The sequence below is a fragment of the Parasteatoda tepidariorum genome, chromosome 1 (genome assembly GCF_982258835.1).
Source record: "Parasteatoda tepidariorum strain Cologne lab strain chromosome 1, Ptep-v5.0, whole genome shotgun sequence".
Classification (NCBI taxonomy): Eukaryota; Metazoa; Arthropoda; class Arachnida; order Araneae; family Theridiidae; genus Parasteatoda; species Parasteatoda tepidariorum.
In genome coordinates this window covers 60,691,116-60,706,504 of record NC_141755.1, presented here as the reverse complement: position 1 = coordinate 60,706,504, position 15,389 = coordinate 60,691,116, and the positions used below count along the sequence as shown (strand labels likewise).

Here is a 15,389-nt window from a genome sequence, read left to right as displayed (position 1 = left end):
AAAGTTGCAAGCGTTCAGTCAGAATTAAATAAAGCTTCACGATTTCTTTCGCAAATGCCACTTCAACAATTGGAATTCGGGAAAAATCGAAACATTTTTAAAAAATTTTATAATCAAAGAAAAATTAATTTCATTTCATGCATTAAAAATCAAATATTGCAGCAGTATAAAAATGTAAAAAATTAATAATAAGTACTTAAATATAAAACAATAAAGTAAAACTAAGTCTTACTTCTAATGAACGTTGTTTAAAAGGATCTTTAATGAACGTTTAAAAAGATCTTTAATCCTCCTTCAATGATGAAAGGAGAGAAACTGAGAGGATGCCAAATCTTTGAATGAATCCAGTCCTTTTACGAGCGAGAAATTTTTACGCTAGTTAAAAATCCTTCCAAGGGGAGATACTATTAAGATTTGTTGTTGGAAGACAGAAACTAGCTATTTAATGTGCGTCAGAGAGTGGGGAAACGACGTTAAAAGGATGAAATTCTCGAAAAATCCCCCTCTCACCCCTTCACAGTGCGAATGAACCAAAGGAACTTTCTCAACTCGTATCAGTGCACATAAAACCTGTTGCTTGTTCTATCAAAAAACGCGAATGGGTTAAGAGATAAGGGAACAAAAAAGAAAAAATGCTATTTGTTATTGCTTTTATTTTCTTGACATTGCTGTTTATAACATAACGCCTAGGGGAAGGTCAGCAAGCGAGACAGGCTGATTTATCCTATCTTCAGCGGCGGCCGAGAGAAATGTCATCTTTACAAACGAGGGAAGTGAAATCTTTCCTACAAATTTCACCTTCGTTAGTTGAGCCCATTGAATGCAAATCCCTTTTCCTCTAGAATGGGTTACAGAGCGTGAAAAAGTTTCAACTGCGTTGCGCAGAATTCCAAATCAAAGATTAAAAAGTGAGAGTAAGATGAGCGAAAAAAATAGTATATTAAGCAAGAATAACTTTGAGCCCTACCTTACTGAATAGTATTGTTTAGTTTGTTGACGGTTAAGAATCTTAAGGTATCCGACTACCTTCGGGACAAAATTTTTGAAAAATAAATAATTTTCACAACATTATTGCAATTTATATTGTATATTAATTTAAATAAACATATTTAATAGAGAAAATTTTAATTTACAGGAAATTTTTTGTTTAAAGAGTATTTTTTAGATAATTTTAATGAAAATAACTCATTAACGGAAAACACTCTACACAAAAAACTATTGTACATGCAGCTATCAAACTTTTTGAGCCGTTTCGTATAACCCTCTGAAGTGTTATGAACCTCAACATGAAATTAAAAAAATTTATGGCATGAAATTAAAGCATGAAATTAAAAAAATTTATGGAGTGTTAACCATATTTTTCCATTTTTTTTTCACATTTTCATTACATTATCTACTGCAAAATATCTCATAAAACAAAAAATAATACAGTTATCTGAATTCTGGAGGTCTGTTACATAACCACTAACACAAGAAACAATCTCTGAAAGTTTGAAGACAAATTTATTATAATTAGTTGAGTTATCTTGTTTTCCGTAGACAAAAAACAGCAAAATTGTCATTTTGAGAAAAACACAATTAAAGTTTATAATTACATTTTTTCTAAAAACTATGAATGTTTGTCAGTAGGAAGTTATTATATTTTATAGGGGGCACATTCCTTCACACATTTTTAGTTTTATTTAACGTAGCGATATTTTAACGTATTATTTAGCGATATTTTAAAGTATTTAGTGAATAACATCAAAAGTCTACTACTTATAAAGCATTTAACACAGGAACAATTTTTTATTAAACAACCATCTTACTGTATTTTCACACTTTAATATATATGTCTAAGTATAGTTTTTATTAATAATTAGAAGTAAAAAATATTTTTTATAATATTTATAATAGCTCAAATCTAGAATTTTCTTCTAAATGCAATTTGTTATCATAGCAAACCGGACAACGTAATGAAGCTAATATCACCATTAGGATCTCAATATCAATTATTCGATTGCCACACAGATTGTTTTTATCCAAAGGCATAAGTTCTTTATTGACATCCATAGAAATCGATAATTTTGAAGAGCTTGAAGTAATAGATTCATCTGCTTTACACAATTTTGAATAAATGGTATAATCAACTTTACTCAAATCATCGCTTTTGGTGGCATGTTGATTACCGTAATATTTACGTTTCTTAGATCGAGAAGTACGTCCTTCACCCATTTCAATAAATTCATCAAAATAAATAACAATTTTTTTTGAAAGAAATCAATAAATTTCTTCAAAACAAATCAAAATCAAGATATAGAATGTACGCTTCAAATGTAAACAAACTATCAGAAAATATGCTAACTTTTCATGTTACCCACAAACAGTAACCACGAAACGTAAAATCTAATTAAAATATAATTCAGATTATTAGCCGTGAGTTTAAGAGCTTTTAAAAATTAAATATCTAAGAAAAATAAACACACAAATAGAAATGGAACCGAAACTATTACCTACTACCGGCTTCATTTTTGTAATTTCCGGTAAGTTGGACAGCTGTCATCTATTACTAAAATAGCTATAACTAAAGTTCTGCTTGACGTGCATTCAAAAACAAAACAGTTTTTAAAACTAGAAAAATTGGGCATTATTACAAAGCAATAAAATAAAAAAGTGATTTTTTGTGAAAATCCTCTTTTTTAAGGTAGTCGGATACCTTAATTGAAAACTAAAAATCAAGAAGGTCTATTTGACGAAACTTTTCACGCATTCAAATCTGGAACATAAACAGTCACAGCAGCGGAGGGATTGTGGGTATGTCGATCAATTCGGAATCAAAGAACTCTAAATATTTCAAGAAAAAAGAGATTTATATTTAATTGAAAACAAAGAAATTGAAACAAACTTCGCGAATATTTAGCAAAATAAAAATTTGGCTCTATTTTTAGACTAAAATTTTTAACTATTGTAACTGTTTCAGGTTTGTCCCTAATAAAAAATTGAGTCTGAAACACCATGACTTAACACGTTCACGCAGGGAAAAGTGAAAGTACTGGTACGGGAAAAGAGGAAATACTGGTAGTAGAACTATTTCAATATTATATAATATTCGGGAGGAGTTAATCTATTCTCAACAATAACAATTCACTGTGAGGAAATATATCACGGCGAAGAAGCAATTCAATATAAAAATTGCATCCGTTAAAAACAATTAGTAGTTATGGTTGATTTGATTTGTTCATTTACGTCGCACTAGAGCTGCACAATGGACTATTGGCGACGGTCTGGGAAACATCCCTGAGGATGTTCCGAAGACATGCCATCACAATTTTAAACCTCCGCAGAGGGGATGCCTCCCCCGCTTCGGTAACCCGAAGACCTTCACGCGAAGTCGAGCACTTTACGGTAGAACAGTTTAACGAGGACCAATACCGCACACATTCGGTCCCTACGCAGACTGATCCAAGTGGTCAGACACCCGCACACTGACCGCAGCCAGTGATGCTAGTAGTTATGGATTTTTATTATTCCCGGAAAAAAAACTAAAAAATGAAATTTATTTGTTACCAGTTTTTACTCCAGTGCACCGCCAAGATGAGAAAATCTAGCGTGACCCACCGGTGGGTCACCCCGGCGTGAACGTGTTAATGAATAATTCTAAATTTTTGTATATTATTCTAAGAAACTAAACAATGCGGTGTTAAAGTGAAATATTATAAAAATTATTAAACACTTCACATTTTCAAAAACTGATTTTTCTGCATATGGAGATGTTTTGGAAAATTTTAATGATTGATGGAGAAGGTGAAAAAAATAAACTTAACTAAAAGAAAAAACTAAGTCTTGAAAAACTGTTACAAGTTAAGAATTTTAATGGCATTGTTTAAAAAGTTTTTCATAATTGAGCTGTCGTCGGACAGCCATTTAAGTAATGCTTTCAAATAATGGAATTTTTAAGGCAATCGTCATTCGGGCATTAACCATACATTTTTGTAATTACAAAAATTTTTACTATTTGTATTCTGAACTCATTTAAAATGCGCAAAATTTCATATTACGAATAAAAATAATTTAAATAAATAAGACGAATTGTCTCATATCCTTCAGAAAATTTTACGTTTACCTTATTAAACAGCTTATTAACATTTGAACTAATATTTAATAAAATGAATTGTGTTGAGGTAAGAATTAAGTGTTCAAATGCATCCGATTTGGAAAACGTGGATAAGAAATTATAACTACAATGAAAAAAAAATTGTGTGCTTCATGTAATTCGTGCGTGATCTATGAAACTCAAGTACAGCAATTTAATATTACGCAGTCAAATCTTGGCAACGCTTCTTCCACAAAACTCAAATTTATAAAATTTAAAATGTTCGTCGCAATTTCTATACTAATAAATTCAAATTTTAGTTTTAACGTTGAGATAAAAGATACTGAGGCACGTATATTTATAAATAGATACAATTTATGAAAATGGGGTATTAAATATTTCATAAATTTAGATTTCAGATCACCTAAATAACAAAATTGAAACATTTAATTTTAAAATCAGTATTTCACTTAAGAGCTCAAAATGAATATTTCAGAATTTTTATAAAATATTGAACTGATCTAACGCATTGTTTTTGTTATTAAATTCAGTAAATACAGAAATACTTAAACTAGTGGGCTGCTCCCCCTGATTGCTAAAGCTCGGCAACCCCCGAAAATTGCTACGCAATCGTATATGGTTTTCTTCGCAAACCAAGCTCGCTTCGCTCGCTACTAACTTTGATACATTGCAAATACACAAGATTCTAAGAATTCAAAACAATCATTCAAATCCATATAAAAACTTTTTTAAAAAAAATTACATCTCTTTAGTAAATACTAAGTCATTAAAATAAATTTTAATTCAAATAAATGACATGTAATTCGTTAAACCTATTAGAAACGTACTATAGTATAATTCGTGATATAAATCAAAAATCGTCAAATAAATTCGTAATATATAAATTCTTGAAAAAGTGCTTTCGACAAAATACTAAAATAGAGATCTATCGACAAAGACTACTCACTTCTGCCCAGCTTAATAGTATGAGATTGCCGCATCTAATGCTCTCTGGTTATTTCAGTTTCCGTTTTAAAAAGCGCTATATGTTGAGTCACCTCAGCTAGATTTGGCATGTGACATTGTTAGCGGCAATCATTGGTCGATTCGCCATGTAAGAGAAATAGTAGCGTAAACAAAACAAAGCAAACGTTGCCACCGGCGGAAAGGAAATACAGTCAAAATTTGGGAGCCACGTAAGAGAATTAATATTAGATTGAGGAATTATAAATTATTTTAACTTCATTTTAATTTTAAATTCAAATCACGGGAGAAAAATATGTTTTTTAACTACTTAAAGTGTTCTGCCCCTACAACTTTATAAATTTGATGTACAAACTAATTACCTTAAATAATCGCATCTAAAATTAACATTTTTCTTAGATGTAACATTTGTTTTGTAAAACAAAGCGAACGTACTGTACAAAAGGACTGCGCACGTATTTAATAAAATTACTTTTATATGATATCCAAATAAACCTTAAAATCTCAGAAAGCTACGCATAATCTATGTAATTCCTTAGAAAACTTGAAAGTTAAATAATTCATTAAAGCAAAAAAGTAAATTGCAGATTGCTCAGATGTCATTTGATTCCTCAGACTGTCAATGATTTCACGAACCAAATTTGAAAAATTCAATCATCCAAGTCTAATCTAGATTATCTTTCAAATTAAAATGACGTTTAATAAAAACAATTAGCTAATCTAACTTGCAATCAACTTCTAATCGGAGAGGTTTGATGTGAAAGGACAAACCAAGAGATCAGATGTGGTGAAATGATAAGTGCATAAAAAAAGTTCCTAATTAACCTTTGCCTTCAAGGAGAAACTTCCGATTTGTTCAGTAAACTGGTTTGCGCTGCAGTTACATCTAAGTAACTTAGTATTTTGCACGAGTCAGCTGCTTACAATACTAATCTGAAAGCATTACCCAGATTTTATTTATAGTAAAAACCTTTTAACTGAAGTTAATCAATTCCCATGACCAGTATACTGTCAAAATATTTTGAAAAGAAAAATTGTTTTGATGCTGCTTAAGGCAGCGTATATCGCTGAAGAAATTTCATTGTTTGAGGCAAACTCTAAAGTTTCAAGAAATTTGAACTTTTCTTCAAAATATCATTGCAAACAAATTAAAAGTGGAATACATAACCACTCCAAAACAGCCGCTACTCTGCCTTAATTATTAATTAGAAAAACATTCAGCATTTGAACTGAAATAATTTTATCCTTCAAATTTAATATATTAGAATTTGCCATGAAGGGTTAGTCACTCAATACATAGTCATTATAAATGGTCTTCCTCGTACTGACAGAGTGTGCGGGAATAGGCATTTTTGGACTTCTATTTATAATTTTTTTATAAAAGCACTTTTTTTTACTGTAAAAGGAAAAGAGTGCTTCATACATTTGCTAAAATATTTTATTATAATTAATAAAGTGTAGTTAAGTTTCGTGAAATTGAATTTTGAGTATTTTAAAAAACACGATCGAAGCATTTAAGCAACGTTAATATTTATCGCGAAATTAAATCGCACTTTGATTTATGTACTGGTTTAAACACTTTATTTAAACGTTTAGCAAATATATGGAGCTCAACATTATGACTTATTTAATATTAGGATCTAAAGTCAAAGTTAAATAAAGATTACATTTTTGAAAAAGAAACAAATTTGAACTCTGAAATATTATGGATAAATCTTAATAAACTTTATAGTTTTTTGAAGTAATTTAAGCTTAATTTCTTTTTTAAATAAGACTTGTTAGATTCGCTGAACTAGAGTTATTTGCTTAACTTTGAATTTTGACTTCAATGTCAAATGTGTGGACAATGCCCATCTTGAAACACATTTTACGAAACATTTAAGAACAGTTTGTAAAATTAAATTTAAGAGCTTTAGCAAAGCAACAATATGAAGCCCCTCTTTCTTTTTAATATTCTGTAAAGACTTTGAAAAATCGCTCAATAAAAATAGCTTTATAAAATTGAACGAAGACTTGCTTCTAACTTTTGGTTCGTTATAAGTGGATACTATAAATTTAAGAATTGAGCTCGATTACTTTACAACTTGAGTAAAAATTTAAATGGGCCAATAATTTTAAAGACATTAAATTACTACAGGCCAGAGGAGACAGAACAAGCGTTTGAAAAGTTAATTTTATGCGAAATCACAAATAAACAACCCACTTTTAAGATAATATGACCTTCATGTGCGAAGGACAGTATTCCATTTTATCTTTTAAATATTTTTTCGATACATCTAGTCGTCGTAGTTCATTTATCACCGCTTATCTTCGATATTTTTAACTTTAAATTCTTCAAAACCAGTTTTGCTAGACAGACAAATTTTGCTTATTACCTACCTAATAAATAATCATGAAATTAGTTATGTTACATAATACTATTAGAATAATTAGCAATATCAGCTGGTTAAGCTTGCGCGAATTTTTTCCCCCTCATGATCAAGGTTTAAGATACAGAACTGAAGTTTTCAGATAGCAAAATTAAGCTTAGAGCAAAATTACGCTTTGATTCAATTTACATTTTATATAGATTCATTCCATTTATTAATTAGTTGCAGCACTAATTATTGCAATTTTGTTTTATTAAAATTAACACAGCCTGATCCACAGAGATGGGTGACTCAAAGAATTCAATTTTTCACCGTGCATAAACATTTGATAACGTTAAAAAAAAAACTTTAGTGATAGTAATGCTTTATTTAGAAGCCTAAAGGAAGACTAATGACTAATGCTCCAGATTTTAAATTTCAATGCAGCTTCACCAAAACTAGCATTTGCTAGAGTTCAAAACATACACTTGAAACAATACATGGTACAAAAATGAAATCTAAATTTCCATTTAAAGGCTATTGGATTAGATTTTTTTTTAATTTCAAATTGATAAAATGAACTTACAAGCCTACTTAAAAAACTTTATAGTTTTCAAGTGTAAAAAATAAATATTTTCTATTGATGCAACAGAATAAAAACTCTTTAATCTACCTAAATATAACGTATAGATAAGTACATTCAGTTAACAGTAAACCAATAAATTAAGTACCAAAAACTAAGATATTTTGGACTTTTGTGCTTGCATCACACAAAATTAGTGGTAAATTATTATTTAATAGTTCACTTTTGTTAATTATCTTGTGGAAAAAACACATTTTTATCTACTAAGATATATTTCAGAAGATCAAAGTCCGTGTACGCTTTTTGTCCAATTATGTCAAGAACTCAAGCCCTTTGGCAGACCTTTATCCAAACCAAGATGGTGAGAGAAAAATTTACCTTATGTTTGCAGTCAGTTTTTTTTGTTTTTTTTTGTATTTGTTGATCCTATTCTATTGTTACTTTCGACTTAACAAAAAGCAGAATTTGAAGAATCATTTGTGCTTGGAAATTCACATTTATCAATGGTTATTTAATTATTATAATTAAGCACTAGTTTCAGAAATTGCAATAAAAATTTCTCTTCGCAAGAAATAAATTCATTCAAAACACGACAGTTTCAGATAAATTGTTGAAAGGTTTTTTAAAAGATTTGGTTGATCAAAGGTGACAAGATAATTTTTAAAATAATGCTTCCTGGCTTAAATTTTTAAAATATTAAATTTAACTAAATGGGTTTTTTTAGAGTATCGATTGATAGTGTTACTTAAGGTCCAATCTGAGAACTGCTTTTACTTGGAACTGATAAGCTTAACTAATTTATCCGTATTATCCCACACTATGTTGCAGTGATATGAAAACTTCCGTTAAGTGATATTTCAATAACGTATTTTCTTCTGTCAGCTATACCATTTCATTTTCAAAAAATCAGTTTCACATGGTTTCATATCAAATCGTAGATACTTAAATATATAGGGATATTAATTTTACTTTTCCCATATAAATACTAAAAATAGAATCTTATTCTGATTCAAAACCCTTTCGATCTTGACAGAACATACATGTTCCGCAGACGAAAACACCACTGGGACATGTGTCCCGCCTTAAATACCCGGTGGGATATATGTCCCAGCCCGGTGGGATATATGCACAAATAGTTATTTTACTTTAGCAGAATATTTTTTTTGCCTTATTTGATCTATTAAAGTCGTAATTTGTCTTTATTGGAAAATAAAATACTGGTCTTGAGAGTTAAACTTGTATAAATATGGTACTGGAGGCAAACCTATTAAAGAGATTAAAAATTTGAATTTTTCTCCAAAAATTACACATGCTCATTATCTAATAAGATTTATACTTTTACTCCATCAAAATTATCATTCAAAAGTGTAAAAAAGCTTCAATGAGAGCGAAAAAAGTATACCAATTTTGAAAACTGTTCCTTCCTTAATATTTTCTTACAGAATCCCTATATTGAGTTTTACGTAAAAACACGAAACTTAAAATTGCCGTATCGCTTCATAACGCAGAAGATAATAGAAATTTTGAAAGGCTGCACACTTTTAACCCTTTGAAGCAATTACTAAACATATTTCACACTTTTATCAATACTTTCTATTAGTTTACGTATAAATAAGTACAAATATTGTATTTAGATTTTAATAATTTATGATTATGAACCCCCCCCCCCGGGTTGATTATGAAACACAGCATGAAACACTCATGTCCAAACACGTCTCACTTCCAAGCAATTTTTAAATATTTGCAGTTATTTAGATCTAAGAACAAGTTAATCATTAAAATTTCGTTAATTTCAAAGAACTTTTGAAGAATGAATTTCAAAGAACTTTTTTGGATTTATATTTTAATCCAAATATAATTCCGATTATCTAACAGATTTTACTTCCACGTAGTAACTATTAAACTTAATAATCAAAAAGTACCAAAATAGTTTTGCTTGTAATTATAAGGTCGGGAAAATATATTAAAAGGTACATCGGTGTCCGTTCTGCGTCAAAGGGTTAAAGAATTTAATATCTAACGAAGAAAACTTACAAAGTTGAATAGTTCGAAACATTTGAATCATTTGATTGTAAAATATATTATCTAAACCAAAAAAATAAAAAAAATTATGAAAATAATTAGGTTTTCCCACCTTTTATCATGTGCTCCAAGAGCTGACCTTGGCAATTCTAAGGTCAAATGATATGGTTATTAACCTTCGTATATTAGCATGATTTTAGGTACAGCATTGTTTAAAAAATTTCTTTAGTATTCTTTTGAAGGTCTTTCTTGTTGTATGCACAAGATAAACATTTATCCTATATTAAATTAAGGGAGAAAGCTGATAAGTTTATTAAAAATTCTATTCGCTTTATTATCGCTCTATATGATAAGAACCTTAGCAGTTTCTCACTGCCTCCACAAAAATCACATGTCACAAAGATCAGTTTCGTTGGTTGGTAACTGCATTGAATTAACATTAATCATGTAGGTAGCTATTTACTTTAAATTATTCTTCGAGTATTTATCAGTAATATTTATCATTTTATATGAGCATTATTCTTCTGCCATTATGTTCGATTTTGATCATTATTCCAAATTAAGCGCTTAAAACTAGAAGCTGAGTTAAATAACCCAATGATATTACCTTATTCCCCATTTCAAAATAAGCATAATTAAAATAAATTATTAACTGTTCAATAATTGTGAAATTGTTAATAATGATTTAATCATAACATTCTAAAAATGCTTGCAAAAAAATTATCAAAAACAAAATTTCATAGTATCAAACTAAGCAAGAAAGTCGCATTAACACAGGTACAAGAAAATAAAAATCTAGATTTGTACTATCAAGGAGTAAAATTTAATAGTGATAAGCTCCAGAAAAATTATAAGCTAAAATGTAAGACTAATGAAGTTTTCTAGGTTATCCATTGAGAAATTAATTCTTTCAATAATTTCCTGCAATTTCAAACACATATCTGATTTTAATCGTAAGGGTGATTTACTGTACAATTTAAGTCCCAAATATAAAAAATTATGAAAATTTTCTATGAGCAAAAAGAATACTATTCATTGTTTCAAGATTAATAGTCTTGTTTCATGAATAACAGAATTTTTTTTAAATTAATATTTTATAAGCAAACAGGTGCAGTAATGGAAAAATATTTAGACTGCGATAATTTTGAACAGAGATAGAAAAATTGCTGCATCAAAATATTAATTTGCTTTGGATTTTGGTGAAACAGTTGCTATTGTAATATTCCTCAACCCACACTGAGATGTCCTAGCTAAGAATTTAGTTTACCGTTTTTGCCGTTTCATGGGCTACAATAGCGGCACAACTCAAAAAGTGTGTTAAAAGTTTGCATTGCTAAGGAAAATGCATAAGAAATGCTTTCGTTTGCTTAAACGAAAATTTTACTAAAGTTGAATTATAAATTGTTTAGTATTGCTGCTGAAAAAAATGTATTTTCATATTTACACCTGTTCTTAGTCCAAAACGCGTGTTTTTTTTAGTTGGGCCACTATTGCAGCCCATGAGCGATGTTTTTTTTTAAATTTGGACTAGTTTAATTGATAAAATTTACTAGAAATAAATTTGTTCAAATTACTAATGTGGAACTTTTTTAGGTTACGGTTAACTGTAATGCCAAAATATCTTAGATAAAATTGATTCCATTGGAATGCGATCACAAGCTATACCAACGCAAATATTTCAGTGAATAGAAATATTAGAAAGTTTAACTGGGTGTAAGTCATTAAATTTCACTTTGTTACCATTAAATGCTAGATTATTGTAGATAAACCATTTTATAATTTTATGTAAATCTTAATTTATAATTTTTTGTTTTGTTCCATAATCGCAGGAATAAAGAATAACCGTATGGTCACAGCATCAGTAATAACATTCCAATTTTAGATAGCAAAAGTAGTTTATTATGAAAAGTAACGGTCCAAACTCTTATCACCGAGGTACACCTCAAGTAACTTGGTATATATTACAGAGTCAAAAAATTTTATTTTTTATTTTGCGTATTACTTTCTATTATTTAGAACAACTTTTAAACTACTCATCCCGATTGAATACAGTTTATGTAAAAGTATTCTTATGGTCTACAATATCAAATGCTACTGGAATAGAGAAAAATAGCAATAGTTCTTATTTTTATCAATACTTTTAGGAGAGGCACGATAGCTCATGGGATAGAGAGCTCGTCTTTTAATGACCGGGTTCGAATCCCAGCGATGGCAGGTCGATAGGAATCCGCATCCGGCTTGCACCAACTACAGTGGTGACGTGAAATATCCTCAGTGGTATACAGATCATGAATCAGAGTCCCTTTGCCGTTAAGATAAACGTGGGAGGTTCTCGTGGTCTTCCTCTCCATGTAACGCAAATGCAGGTTAGTTCCATCTAAAAGTCCTCCACGAAGGCAAAATTTCTCCCAATACTTGATCCAGGAGTTCCCTTGTCTTTTGGATTGGGTTCAAAATTACAAAGCAAATGAGTTTAACATTAGGAGTCATAAGCACAAAAATTGGGGTGGCTGTTCAACAGCTTATAAAAATAAAATACTTTTAAGGGAACCATGGTGGTTTAGAGGATAGAACGTTCGTCTTCCAAAGAGGTGAGCCGGGTTTGATTCCCAGCGATGGATGGTAGTTACGAATTCCTCCCTCGGCTAGCATCGACCACACTGCGGACATAAATTATCCTCAGTGGTAGACTGTTCATGGGTTATTCCCTTTGCCGTTAGGCTAACAGTGGGACGTTTTCCTCCTCGTGTAACACAAATACAAATTTAGTTACATCTCCCAATACTTCTCACAATACTTGATCCAGGAGTTCCCTTATCCTTTGGATTGGGTTCAAAATTACAAGGCACGGAGTTGGACACTGGTTGTCGTAAACTCAAAATTGGGTTGGCTGTTAAGCGACGGTTTTTAACTACTTCTAAGAATAAAGTTTGAAAACTCCCACAAAGCATTATCAGTACATCGCCCAGGAGGGAAACCGAAATGATAGGAAGATAACTTATTTGAGTTTTAAAAAATTTGTATTCTGGAATGTATATACAACTCGCACAAAAATTAGAAAAAACAGGCAACAGGGAAATGGGACGAATATTATCAAAGTTTGGTTCAATCCAACAGAAATGAAATATTGATTAAAGCTATAAGCATTATGCATGGTCCAAAAATTTGAAAGTAATATGAGCTAATTCTTGAGTTCTCCTTTCAATTGCTTTTTCACAAGAATGCATTCGGAAAATTATCTTAAAGAAAATTTTGATTTAGCATTTAATTTGCTTTCAAAGTTTTACAATAGAATTCAATTTTGTTAGAATAAGTGATGAAACTTTTTTTTAAGCTTTTCTTTTGCTTTAATCAAACTTAAAATTTCATCCTTTAGTTATTTTTTGTACTCACTATGTTATTAATATAAGTAGATCTTAAAGTATTCACAAAGTTTTGAATTGAAAATTAAACATTTTCACACAAATTATCAAATATTACAAAATAAGTTTTAAATGAGTAAGTAGATAGAAATTCACAACATAATCAATTAGAGAAAATTTAATTATTTGATATATTATTACTACGGCTTCCTGGTGATATTTTACCAACAAAAAAGTAATCAATATCAGTTTCGGAAACAGATGGATGAATAAGTTATATTTACTTTTAAAATTATCTCTATAACTACATCCAGTGAACTTATGCAACTAAAATTATGAATAGATTTTAAAGCATTTAGAAATTTATTTTCCCACATTGCTAAATGACTCCGTAGGCTAATAATTTTGAACCCAAGTAAGAGGACAACAGTAACTCCTAGATAAAGCTTTGTTAGAAACTAGTCTTCGTAGAGGACTTTTTGATGAACTAACCGGCATTTGCGTTACATGAAAAAAAGCTCGAAAACTTTCAACTGTTAGCTCGACAGCAAGAGAACTAACCCCTGATTGGTCTACCCCTGGGAATATTTAATATCAGCACTGTAGTTGGTGCGAGTCGAGTGCATAATTCTTATAGGGCATCCATCGCTGGGAATCGAAAGTAGGTCACTTCTTTGAGCGGGGAGAGTTCCATCCCCTGAGCCATCACGGCCAGATAGAGACAGAAAAATACATTATAACATGCCAGTTGTTTGCCCTTAAATTCGTTCAAGGTACCACCTCAATAACAAAAGAAAATTCCCCGCTTGGTAACGATTGCTACAACTTCACCCTGCTGTTGAAGCCATCTTGTTAATAAAACATCACTATATAAAGCCAAAGCAGTCCCTTGTTAGAATAATAGAAACTAATATCTTCTGTTCTAGTCCTGAGACAACTGAAACTATCCAGATTACTTATGCCTAAATTATATCAACAAGCGATTTCTAGTTAAGTGTGCAAAAGCAATGAAACTTTAAATAGTTTAGTTTCGTATGAACAATTTTTCGAAAGAGACAATTTATATTTAATTGGGGGGAAAATTTGTCCTCAAAATCTGATCCTTCAGCAATATTTTAAAATGGTTTCTGATGGTCCTTCATCCGTAGAGAGCTGCCGTTAACTGTTCTCTTCATTGTCCCATTCTTAGCACTTAGACTAGGAAGTTTCAAATGAATTTCAAACGCAGAAAGATTTTGATCTCTTATTGTTTCAACTTATTAATAAAGGAATCATTAAAATCAACTGACCATGTAAATACTTAACAAGCTTCCTTTTAGAATTTGATATTCATATTTCAACCCTCATTGAAAAACACCAGAAGGACTCTTTGCCAATAAAAGCCATTAAAAACACTTTTTGTTTGCCTTAACATACCAAAACGTTCAGCTGAAAATTGTCAATATTTTTACTACAATTCTCATTTTTCTTAAAACACATTGCTTAAAGTACAGTAAATCAACTCTAAGTCGATAATTTTAGTTCTTAAAACTCTCAAAGGAGTTCAGAAGAAAATAATTTAACAAATTAAACTAATTAGTTCTTAAAAACCAAATATGTGAGATTACAATATTTAATCTTGTCAGGAAAACTCATTAATATAATCGGTGAAATAATAAAAATATATAATGGGACTAATGTTTCAATTTGCACAGTGTGGGAGAAAAAAACGGACCGCCTTGAACAACTTGATCCGATCTTCGCTTTCTAGGACTTGAACTTAATGACCTCAAATATGCTAATCAGTCTCAAATATGCAGACGATGCTTCAAGTTGAGAAATCAGACAAAAACTTACTTTCTCTGAATCAACAACTTTTTTTCGATGAATTCGGATTTCTGACACCCAAAATATAGGCAGTAGCCCCAAACTGGGAAATATGGTCTCCATAGTTTAGTCGGGAGAGAGAGCTTTAAAGTTTGGATCCCTCAATGTTAATTTTATTTTTCGGGTATTTCGCCGTATCTCTGGAACCTTTT

The 15,389-nt window shown here is 30.4% G+C and overlaps 1 protein-coding gene across 4 annotated transcripts in view; it reads right to left on the bottom strand.

Annotated features, from left to right (window-relative positions):
* Positions 1-15,389, bottom strand: part of LOC107457059 (very long chain fatty acid elongase 7) — a 79,041-nt gene that overhangs the window by 18,611 nt on the left and 45,041 nt on the right. The window contains exon 1 of one of the 4 annotated variants that reach the window (XM_087165240.1): positions 233-693. The exons of the other annotated variants lie outside the window; for them this stretch is intronic. The gene's annotated coding sequence lies outside the window, so the exon portion shown is untranslated. Of the gene's footprint in view, positions 1-232; positions 694-15,389 lie in introns of those variants that run through there. 4 annotated transcript variants of the gene reach the window in all.